Raw genomic sequence first — 12,516 nt, forward strand, 5'->3', positions numbered from 1 at the left:
TGTGTAGACTACACTGGTCTCAACAAAGCATGTCCGAAGGTTCCCTACCCTCTGCCTCGCATCGATCAAATCATGGATTCCACTACTGGGTGCGAAACCCTGTCTTTCCTCGATGCCTACTCAGGGTATCATCAAATCAGGATGAAAGAGTTCGACCAGCTCGTGACTTCTTTCATCACACCCTTCGGCATGTACTGCTATGTCACCATGCCGTTCGGTTTGAGGAATGCGGGTGCGACGTACCAACGGTGCATGAACCATGTGTTCGGCGAACACATTGGTCGCACGGTCGAGGCCTACGTCGATGACATCGTAGTCAAGACGAGGAAGGCCTCCGACCTCCTTTCCGACCTTGAAGCGACATTCCGATGTCTCAAGGCGAAAGGCGTCAAGCTCAATCCCGAGAAGTGTGTCTTCGGAGTGCCCCGGGGCATGCTCTTGGGGTTCATCGTCTCCGAGCGGGGCATCGAAGCCAACCCGGAGAAGATCGCAGCCATCACCAGCATGGGGCCCATCAAGGACTTAAAAGGCGTACAGAGGGTCATGGGATGTCTCGCGGCCCTGAGCCGCTTCATCTCATGCCCCGGCGAAAGAGGTCTGCCTCTGTACCGCCTCTTAAGGAAGGCCGAGTGCTTCGCTTGGACCCCTGAGGCCGAGGAAGCTCTCGGGAACCTGAAGGCGCTCCTCACAAAGGCGCCTATCTTGGTGCCTCCAGCTGACAGAGAAGCCCTCTTGGTCTACGTCGCCGCGACCACCCAGGTGGTTAGCGCCGCGATTGTGGTCGAGAGGCAAGAAGAGGGGCATACATTGCCCGTTCAGAGGCCAGTCTACTTCGTCAGCGAGGTACTGTCCGAAACCAAGATCCGCTACCCACAAGTTCAGAAGCTGCTGTATGCTGTGATCCTGATGAGGCGGAAGTTGCGACACTACTTCGAGTCTCATCTGGTAACTGTGGTGTCATCCTTTCCCCTGGGGGAGATCATCCAGTGCCGAGAGGCCTCAGGCAGGATCGCAAAGTGGGCAGTGGAAATCATGGGCGAGACAATCTCGTTCGCCTCTCGGAAGGCCATCAAGTCCCAGGTCTTGGCGGACTTCGTAGCCGAATGGGTCGACACCCAGCTACCGACGGCTCCGATCCAACCGGAGCTCTGGACCATGTTTTTCGACGGGTCGCTGATGAAGACGGGAGCCGGCGCGGGCCTCCTCTTCATCTCGCCCCTCGGGAAGCACCTACGCTACGTGCTACGCCTCCATTTCCCGGCGTCCAACAATGTGGCTGAGTACGAGGCTCTGGTCAACGGGTTGCGGATCGCCATCGAGCTAGGGGTCCGACGCCTCGACGCTCGCGGTGACTCGCAGCTCGTCATCGACCAAGTCATGAAGAACTCCCACTGCCGCGACCCGAAGATGGAGGCCTACTGCGATGAGGTTCGGCGCCTGGAAGACAAGTTCAACGGGCTCGAGCTCAACCACATCGCTCGGCGCTACAACGAGACTGCGGACGAGCTGGCAAAAATAGCCTCGGGGCGAACAACGGTTCCCCCGGACATCTTCTCCCGGGATCTGCATCAGCCCTCCGTCAAGATCGACGACTCGCCCGAGCCCGAGGCGCCCTCGGTCCAGCCCGAGGTACCCTCGGCACAGCCCGGGGCACCCTCGGCTCGGCCCGAGGCGCCATCGGTTCGGCCCGAGGTACCCTCGGCCTCCAAGGGCGAGGCACTGCGCATCGAGGAGGAGCGGAGCGGGGCCACGCCTGATCGAAATTGGCAGACCCCGTACCTGCAATATCTCCGCCAAGGAGAGCTACCCCTCGACCGAGCCGAGGCTCGGCGGGTAGCACGACGCGCCAAGTCATTCGTCTTGCTGGGCGATGAGAAGGAGCTCTACCACCGCAGTCCCTCAGGCATCCTCCAGCGATGCATCTCCATCGCCGAAGGTCAGGAACTCCTCCAAGAGATACACTCGGGGGCTTGCGGCCATCACAAAGCGCCTCGAGCCCTTGTCGGGAATGCTTTCCGGCAAGGCTTCTACTGGCCAACGGCGGTGGCGGACGCCACTAGAATTGTCCGCACCTGCGAAGGGTGTCAATTCTATGCGAAGCAGACCCACCTGCCTGCTCAGGCTCTGCAGACGATACCCATCACCTGGCCCTTTGCTGTGTGGGGTCTAGACCTCGTCGGCCCCTTGCAGAAGGCGCCCGGGGGCTACACGCACCTGCTGGTCGCCATCGACAAATTCTCCAAGTGGGTCGAGGTCCAACCTCTGAACAGCATCAGGTCCGAGCAGGCGGTGGCGTTCTTCACCAACATCATCCATCGCTTCGGGGTCCCGAACTCCATCATCACCGACAATGGTACCCAGTTCACCGGCAGAAAATTCTTGGATTTCTGCGAAGATCACCACATCCGGGTGGACTGGGCTGCCGTGGCTCATCCCATGTCGAATGGGCAAGTAGAGCGTGCCAACGGCATGATTCTACAAGGGCTCAAGCCTCGGATCTACAACGATCTCAACAAGTTCGGCAAGCGGTGGATGAAGGAACTCCCCTCGGTGGTCTGGAGCCTAAGGACAACGCCGAGCCGAGCCACGGGTTTCACGCCGTTCTTCCTAGTCTACGGGGCCGAGGCCGTCTTGCCCACTGACCTGGAATACGGCTCCCCGAGGACGAGGGCCTACGACGATCAAAGCAACCAAGCTAGCCGAGAAGACTCGCTGGACCAGCTGGAAGAGGCTCGGGACAAGGCCTTACTACACTCGGCGCGGTACCAGCAGTCCCTGCGACGCTACCACGCCCGAGGGGTCCGGCCCCGAGACCTCCAGGTGGGCGACCTGGTGCTTCGACTGCGGCAAGACGCCCGAGGGAGGCACAAGCTCACGCCCCCCTGGGAGGGGCCATTCGTCATCGCCAAAGTTCTGAAGCCCGAAACGTACAAGCTGGCCAACAGCCAAGGCGAGGTCTACGACAACGCTTGGAACATCCAACAGCTACGTCGCTTCTACCCTTAAGATGTTTTCAAGTTATTCATATACCTCGCACCCACGCAAAGTTTAGTCATCAAGGAAGGGTCGGCCTCGCCTCGGCAAAGCCCGACCCTCCCTCGGGGGCTAAAAGGGGGGGAACCCCCTCTGCGTTGAAATTTTCCTCAAAAAAAAGATCTCTTCTGCCAGAATATCTTTCGTGCTTTTTGACTACTTCGAAAAGTGGATCCTGAAAACGACGGAGTACACGTAAGCAGCCAAGGCTGACCGAGCCGAGGGACTCCTACGCCTCCGGGATACGGATACCTCACTCATCACCTTCTGCGAGAAGTAACTCGCGTTCGGATAAAGTGACTCCGCGGACCGAACAAGTCTTTACGTTCGGAAGCTCTTCTGCCGAAGCGATCCTTCGAGCCTTCTCGATTGAGTCGGTGACAGGGCCTTATGGACGGGTAAAGGTGCGCGTAAGCGGCAAGGCCGACTGAGCCGAGGGACTCCTACGCCTCCGAGATACGGATACCTCACTCGTCACCTTCCGCGAGAAGCAACTCTCGCCCGCACAAACATCCCTGTTACCGACAAAAAAGTCCAGATACTCGAAATAAGAGGAAAGGAGACGCAGCTTTACAACACAGCGAGGGTGTGTATTCTTGCCTCGGCGGCCGCAGAAGGCACACGCTACAAGACACTCTGATCCTGCAGGCTCGGGTCTTGGCGCTGGAAGGGGGCAGCAGGCATCGACGACACCTTCGGCGAGATCCGACCTAGCCTCGGACGGCGACGCGGTCTGAGGATCTCCGCTCTGGAGGACGACGTCATCATCACGCCCGAGCAACCGCTGCCAGGGACTTCTCCGGGAATCCGGCCCGAGCAGGCGGCTCGGCCGGTTACCCCTGAGGCCTCGGCCAACCATCTTCCAAGGGCGCCAGCCCGACCCAAGGCCTCGGCTGATCGACTCCGGCGTCGGTCCCGCTGATGGACAACCCAGCTAGGCTCCGGCCAACCAGGTTTCATTTTCGAGCCAACTCCGCCTCTGTTCATGCTGATACCGCTACCCCTGGCCTCGGCTCGTCGAAGAGCGGCCAAGGGGTCCCTTTAACTAAGCTAGAGGAGCCTCAAACAACAAGGCCGACCGAGCCGAGGGACTCCTACGCCTCCGGGATACGGATACCTCACTCGTCACCTTGACACGGGGCGACTCATGCTTGGTGAAGCGGTTCAGATAATCAACAGGCGAGTCTTAGTGCTCGAAAATGAGGAAAAAACACGGCTCCGTGCCAAAATTACATACATGTTCAGGCCCCGAAAGCCGTAATGAACAAAACACTGGCATTCGAAGTGCCATTACAAACGGAACTCCGGTTCCCCCCTCCGCAGGTACGAACAACCCCACTCGATTGGGGTGGGCCTGCGGAGCAACAGAAGACTGACGAGCGGCACGCCGCCGCCCGCCCTGACTACGACGACAGTACGACCCAGCGGCGCCAGCCTGACGCGGCGGTCAAACGCGACCAAAAGTGGGCCGGCAGTAAAGGCGGTGGCAGGCGGGCGGGAGCAGCGGTCACGTCGTCAGCCAGGCTCACATCCCATCCGGGGGCAGCAAGAGAACCCCCTCTCACGGCGTGAAGACGACGCGCTCGTGATCCGTTCCTCGAGCGGCTCGCGCACGCGCAACGGCCGCCCCGCCAACCACTCGCCCCATCGCATTAACTCCGCGGCAGGACAGGCGGCGCTTCTGGCAGGAGAAGCGGGCGACGCTTCGCCTTCGCCGAAATAACCGCGCCAAAAAAGGTACGTCGCGTCGTTTCGATTCCGTATCCTTTTCGTTTTTTCCTCTTTCTCTATCTCTTGCAACAGGGACCGGGAAAGGGGGATACCCCGAAAAGGATCCTTCCCCGTGAAGGAACCAGGCTCTGAGCCTCCTTACTGATCAGAGGTTCGAAGGCTGGCCCCCCGAAGGGTTCAACAGCCGCCTCAGATCGCGTGGGCCCTACACCCACTACTGGTCAGAGGTTCGAAGGCCGGCCCCCCGAAGGGTTCCACGGCCGCCTCAGGCTTCCCGGGCTCCGCGCCCATTACTGATCAGGGGTTCGAAGGCTGGCCCCCGAAGGGTTCACAGTCGCCTCAGACACCGAGCGAGGGATGACCAGGGGTACGTTCGATACATAACCGAGGCTCGGGCTGCGCTCCCGAGGTACCCTAGGACATTTCCGAGACCAGCGGGAGCGATCTTGTAACGGAATCCCATCGGAGGGAGGCATCGAGCCCTCGGACCCCGTCGCCAGGGGACCGGGTCCGGCAGATCACCCGTAGGTACTTTTGGGCGTGCCTCTAGGCCCCTAGCCGACCCCTAACGAACGGGGCACGGACGTCCACTCGGATTACCCGCTTGCAGCTCACCGGAGACACCATGTTCGGTGCCCATCGAGGGTAACATGGCGCTTTCCCCCCTCCTCCTTGCGGAAAGGCGACGTAGGGGCGTATGTAAAAAAGCTGAGTCTGTCCCTGATCGCCCTCTCGCCCTGTGCAGAGGCTCGGGGGCTGCTCTCGCAAACCCGGCTCCGGCCAAACCGTTGACAGCGTCAACATACCAGCCCGAGAACTTGGGCCCCGACCGTACACCCGGGCTACGGCCAGTTCGCATGAGGGAACAACCAGACCAGCCGAAGCATTACGCAAGGCATTAAGACCTCGAAGGAGTGAAACCACTCCTCCGAGGCCTCGGGGGCTACACCCGGCGGGTGCACTCGCGCGCACCCACCGGAACAAAATGCAACTGAGAAAGGCTGGCCCCCTTGCAAAAAAGTGCGACGAAAGCCTCCAATCGAGTGTTAACACTCCCTTCGAGGCTCGGGGGCTACTGTCGGGGACCATAATTAGGGGTACCCTCAAGACTCCTAATTCTCAGCTGGTAACCCCCATTAGCATAAAGCTGCAAAGGCCTGATGGGTGCGATTAAGTCAGGGATCAGTCCATTCGAGCGACTCGATCACGCCTCGCCCGAGCCTAGCCTCGGACAAGGGCAGCCGACCCCAGAGGGTTTCCGTCTCGCCCGAGGCCCCCCTCCAACGGCAGACACATCTCCGGCTCGCCCGAGGCCCTGCCTTCGCTAAGAAGCAACCCTGACTAAATCGCCGCACCGACCGACCGAATCGCAGGAGCATTTAATACAAAGGTGGCCTGACATCTTTATCCTGACGCGCGCCCTCCGGCAGAGCCGAAGTGACCGCCGTCACTTCGCCGCTCCACTGACCGGTCTGACAAAAGGACAGCGCCGCCTGCGCCACTCCGACTACAGTGCCACTCGACAGAGTGAGACTGACAGGCAGTCAGGCCCTACCGAAGGCAACATAGGAAGCTCCGCTCCGCCCGACCCAGGGCTCGGACTCGGGCTAAGTCCCGGAAGACGACGAACTCCGCTCCGCCCGACCCAGGGCTCGGACTCGGGCTAAGACCCAGAAGACGGCGAACTCCGCTCCGCCCGACCCAGGGCTCGGACTCGGGCTAAGTCCCGGAAGACGGCGAACTCCGCTCCGCCCGACCCAGGGCTCGGACTCGGGCTAAGACCCGGAAGACGGCGAACTCTGCTCCGCCCGACCTAGGGCTCGGACTCGGGCTCAGCCCCAGAAGACGACGAACTTCGCTCCGCCCGACCCCAGGGCTCGGACTCCACCCTGGCCTCTGCCGACGACCTCCGCCTCGCCCGACCCAGGGGCTCGGACTCGGCCTCGGCCATGGAAGACAGACTCGACCTCGGCTTCGGAGGAGCCTCCACATCGCCCAGCCTAGGGCGCAGGCCAGCCACATCAACGGGAAGCGCCATCATCACCCTACCCCAAGCTGACTCGGGTCGCAGGGAACAAGACCGGTGTCCCATCTGGCCAGCTCCGCCAGATAGGCAATGATGGCGCCCCGCACGCTCTGTGACGACGGCGGCTCTCAGCTCTCTTACGGAAGCAGGTGGACGTCGGCAAGGACTCGACCGCTCCAACAGCTGTCCCTCCGCCAGGCACCGTCGCTCCTCCGACGGCCACGACATCACACCAGCAGGGTGCCAAGATCTCTCTGGCTGCCACATTGGCATGTACTTAGGGCGTCAGCTCTCCCCCGCTAGACACGTAGCACTCTGCTACACCCCCATTGTACACCTGGATCCTCTCCTTACGCCTATAAAAGGAAGGACCAGGGCCCTCCTAGAGAAGGTTGGCCGCGCGGGGACGAGGACGGGACAGGCGCTCTCTTGGGGCCGCTCGCTTCCCTCTCCCGCGTGGACGCTTGTAACCCCCTACTGCAAGCGCACCCGACCTGGGCGCGGGACGAACACGAAGGCCGCGGGATTCCCACCTCTCTCACGCCGGACTCCGGCCGCCTCGCTCTCTCCCCCCTTTGTGCTCGCCCACGCGCTCGACCCATCTGGGCTAGGGCACGCGGCACTCACTCGTCGGCCTGAGGGACCCCCGGTCTCGAAATGCCGACATGTACAATGAAACATTACATGTTTATGGAATGAATGATAAATTGCTTTATAATGATGCTCTATCATATTATAATAAGGGTTTGTAAATCTGTAGGTTAATATATATTTGGTTATTCAATTTAATATTGAAAGTTAGAGAAGGTAGGACGATAATATGGTAATAATGTTATAAAGGTTTAGGGGTTGTAGTGTTAAACACTAAAAATATGATACTATTTTTGGTTATCTGTACTACTCCTTAAGAGTACAACGAGGGCGTCCACCGAGGGTCGTGCCCCCGCTCGCCCCCTCCACGCCCGCGCTCGTCTGCGTCCGCCCCCTTTGTCTTCCCACCCCAGATTTCCGCGCTCGTGAGAGCCGCCCGGAGATTGCTCCCCCCTCTGCCCCCGCCACCGCCCCCGTCCTCCCGACGCGAACCCCGCGCACACATTTGCTTCGCCCCACCCGCATCTGTGACCCCCGCCCCGCAGCCCCTGCCCCAGCACAGGTCCGTGACCGCCGTCCCATCTTCCACCCCACACCCCTTCTTCGGATCTACGTTCGCCATGCCCCGCTGAAAGGGAAATGTGCCCTTGGGCCATTTCTAAGTATTTTGGTGATTTAGTGCCCAACACGAGTGCCTAAGTGTAAAAAGGTGGACAAAGTACAAATCAAGGATAAAGGTATGTTTCTCAGACTTAGTACATTGTTTTAGAGACTAATGTATTGTGTCTAGGTGCTGGAAACAGGAAAAATTGAATTGGAAATGAGATGGTTTTGTTCAGCCAAAGCCTGCTCAGTCTGGGAGCACCGGACTGTCCGGTGGTGCACCGGACAGTGTCCGGTGCGCCAGGCTGGCTCGAGTGAACTGGCCGCTCTCGGGAATTCACCGGCGACGTACGACTATAATTCACCGGACTGTCTGGTGTGCACCGGACTGTCCGGTGAGCCAACGGTCGGCCGGGCCAACGGTCGGCCGCGCGATCTGCGTGGGACACGTGGCTGGGCCAACGGCTAGAAGGGGGCACCAGACTGTCCGGTGCGCCAACGGCTCTCTGGCAGCCAACGGTCGACTGCGCCACTTATGGAAAGAAATCGGGCACCGGACATGTCCGGTGTGCACCGGACTGTCCGGTGCGCCAGTCGATAGAAGGCAAGATCAGCCTTCCTTGATTGCTCTCAACGGCTCCTAGCTGCCTTGGGGCTATAAAAGGGACCCCTAGGCGCATGGAGGAGCACACCAAGCATACTTACAACATTCCTAAGCACCAAGACATCGATTTCGCGCCTTTGATTCTTTGCGATAGCAATTAGAGCTCTAGTTGAGTGGTGAACTCTTTGAGTTGTGTTGAGAGCTCTCTTTGCGACTTGTGTGCGTGGTGTTGCTGTGATTTCTTGTCTTGAATGCGTTGCTAATCCCTCCCTTGCTCTGTGTTTCTTTGTGATCTTAAAGTGTAAGGGCGAGAGGCTCCAAGTTGTGGAGATTCCTCGCAAACGAGATTGAGTAAAAGCAAGCAAAACACCGTGGTATTCAAGTGGGTCTTTGGACCGCTTGAGAGGGGTTGATTGCAACCCTCGTCCGTTGGGACGCCACAACGTGGAGTAGGCAAGCGTTGGTCTTGGCCGAACCACGGGATAACCACCGTGCCATCTCTGTGATTGATCCTTGTTGGTTATTGTGTTTTGTTGAGGATTCCTCTCTAGCCACTTGGCAATTATTGTGCTAACAATTAACCAAGTTTTGTGGCTTAAGTTTTCAAGTTTCACAGGATCACCTATTCACCCCCCTCTAGGTGCTCTCAATTGGTATCAAAGTCGTTCTCTTCACAAAGGGACTAACCGCCCGAAGAGATGGATCCTAAGGGGAAGGGTATCGTGATCAACGATAAAGAGAAGGAATCCTTCGTCAACGAGCCAAAGGACGACAAGCCTACCGACTCCGGCTCGGGCCATAGACGGAAGGAAGGGAAGAAGAAGAAGACGAGGCGCATCAAGGAGATCGTCTACTACGACGACAGCGATGAGTCTACTTCTTCCCAAAAGGACGACGACCACAACGACTACGAGAGAAGGAAACCGGTTAATTCGAACTTTTCTTTTGACTACTCTCGTATTCCGCAAAGTTCAAATTCACATTTGCTCTCCATTCCTCTCGGCAAGCCTCCACACTTTGATGGAGAGGACTACGGATTTTGGAGCCACAAAATGCGTAGTCACCTATTCTCTCTCCATCCTAGTATATGGGAGATTGTAGAGAGTGGAATGCACTTTGATAGTTCGGATAGTTCCATGTTCATTAATGAACAAATTCATAAGAATGCACAAGCTACTACTGTTCTTCTAGCTTCATTGTGCAGGGATGAATACCACAAAGTGAGCGGCTTGGATAACGCCAAGCAGATCTGGGACACCCTCAAGATTTCTCATGAGGGGAACGACGTCACCTTGCTCACCAAGATGGAGTTGGTGGAGGGCGAGCTTGGACGGTTCGCGATGATAAGGGGCGAGGAGCCGACACAAACATACAACCGGCTCAAGACCCTTATCAACAAAATAAGGAGCTACGGAAGCACGCGATGGACGGACCACGACGTCGTCCGACTAATGCTAAGGTCCTTTACCGTTCTTGATCCTCATTTGGTGAATAATATTCGTGAGAATCCTAGGTACACCAAAATGTCGCCTGAAGAAGTCCTTGGAAAATTCGTTAGCGGGCGGATGATGATCAAGGAGGCGAGGTACGTGGACGATGCCTTGAATGGTCCGATCAACGAGCCGCAACCCCTTGCTCTCAAGGCAACAAGAAGCAAGGAGGCGCTACCTAGAAAGGTGGCACAAATTGAGGCAGCCGGACTTAATGATGAAGAGATGGCCCTCATCATCAAGAGATTCAAGACGGCGCTTAAGGGTCGCAAGGGACAACCAAGCAAGACCAAAGCCAAGGGGAAGCGCTCATGCTTCAAATGCGGTAAGCTTGGTCATTTTATTGCTAACTGTCCCGACAATGATAGTGATCAGGACCAAGGGAACAAGAGGGAGAAGAAGAAGAATTATAAGAAGGCAAAGGGCGAGGCTCATCTTGGCAAGGAGTGGGATTCGGACTGCTCCTCGTCCGACTCCGACAATGAAGGACTCGCCGCCACCGCCTTCAACAAGTCATCCATCTTCCCCAACGAGCGTCACACATGCCTTATGGCTAAGGAGAAGAAGGTATGTACTCGAGACTCTACTTATGCTTCTTCAAGTGAAGACGAATCTAGTGATGAGGAAATAGATTACTCTAGCTTGTTCAAGGGATTGGATAGAAATAAAATTGATAAAATCAATGAATTGATTGATGCCTTGAATGAAAAGGATAGGCTTTTAGAAAAGCAAGAGGATTTGTTGTATGATGAACATGACAAATTTGTAGAGGCACAAAAATCCTATGCTTTAGAAGTTAAAAGAAATGAAATGCTTTCTTGTGAACTATCTACGTGTCATGAAACCATTTCTACTTTATAAAGTGTTAACAATGATTTAAATGCTAAATTAGAAGTAGCAAATAAATCTAATTCTTGTGTAGAACATGTTATGATTTGCACTAGGTGTAAGGATTTTGATATTGATGCCTGTAATGGACACCTAGTTTCAATTTCGAGATTAAATGATGAAGTAGCTAGTCTTAATGCCCAACTTAAGACTAGCAAAAGTGATTTCGATAAACTAAAATTTGCAAGGGATGCCTACACGATTGGTAGACACCCCTCAATTAAGGATGGACTTGGCTTCAAGAGGGAAGCCAAGGACTTAACAAGCCATAAGGCTCCCATCTCCGCCAAGGAGAAAGGGAAGGCCCCTATGGCAAGTAGTAATAAAAAGAACCATGCTTTTATGTACAATGATAGAAGACAGTCTCATAGGAGTTGTAATGCTTTTGATTCACATACCTATGATTCCTATGCTATGTATGCTTCAAGTTCTTCCTATATGCATTGTAGGGATATGCCTAGGAAAAATATTCATCATGTGCCTAGAAAGAATTTTGTTCATGCTCCTAGGAAAGTTATGAATGAACCCTCTACAATTTATCATGCCTTAAATGCTTCCTTTGCTATTTGTAGAAAGGATAGGAAGATAATTGCTAGAAAATTAGGGGCAAAATGCAAGGGTGATAAAACTTGCATTTGGGTCCCTAAGGAAATTGTGACTAACCTTGTAGGACCCAACAAGAGTTAGGTACCTAAGACCCAAGCCTAAATTTGCCTTGCAGGTTTATGCATCCGGGGGTTCAAGCTGGATTATCGACAACGGATGCACAAACCATATGACGGGGGAGAAGAAGATGTTCACCTCCTACGTCAAGAATAAGGATTCCCAAGATTCAATCATATTCGGTGATGGGAACCAAGGCAAGGTGAAAGGTTTATGCAAGATTGCAATATTCAATGAGCACTCTATCTCTAATGTGTTTTTAGTTGAGTCTCTTGGATATAATTTACTATCTGTCAGTCAATTATGTAATATGGGATATAATTGTCTATTTACAAATGTAGATGTGTCTGTCTTTAGAAGATGTGATGGTTCACTAGCTTTTAAGGGTGTACTAGACAGCAAACTTTATTTAGTTGATTTTGCAAAAGAGGAGGCCGGTCTAGATGCATGCTTAATCGCTAAGACTAGCATGGGCTGGCTGTGGCATCGCCGCTTAGCACATGTGGGGATGAAGAACCTTCACAAGCTTCTAAAGGGAGAACACGTGATAGGTTTGACTAACGTGCAATTCGAAAAAGATAGACCTTGTGCAGCTTGTCAAGCAGGTAAACAAGTGGGAGGAGCACATCACAGCAAGAATGTGATGACCACCTCAAGACCTCTGCAGCTGCTGCATATGGACCTCTTCGGACCTGTCGCCTATCTGAGCATAGGAGGAAGTAAGTATGGTCTAGTTATTGTTGATGACTTTTCCCGCTTCACTTGGGTATTCTTTTTGCAGGATAAGTCTGAAACCCAAGGGACCCTCAAGCGCTTTCTAAGGAGAGCTCAAAATGAGTTTGAGCTCAAGGTAAAGAAGATAAGGAGCGACAATGGGTCCGAGTTCA

Source organism: Zea mays, chromosome 8 (assembly GCF_902167145.1).
Source record: "Zea mays cultivar B73 chromosome 8, Zm-B73-REFERENCE-NAM-5.0, whole genome shotgun sequence".
In the NCBI taxonomy this organism is placed as follows: Eukaryota; Viridiplantae; Streptophyta; class Magnoliopsida; order Poales; family Poaceae; genus Zea; species Zea mays.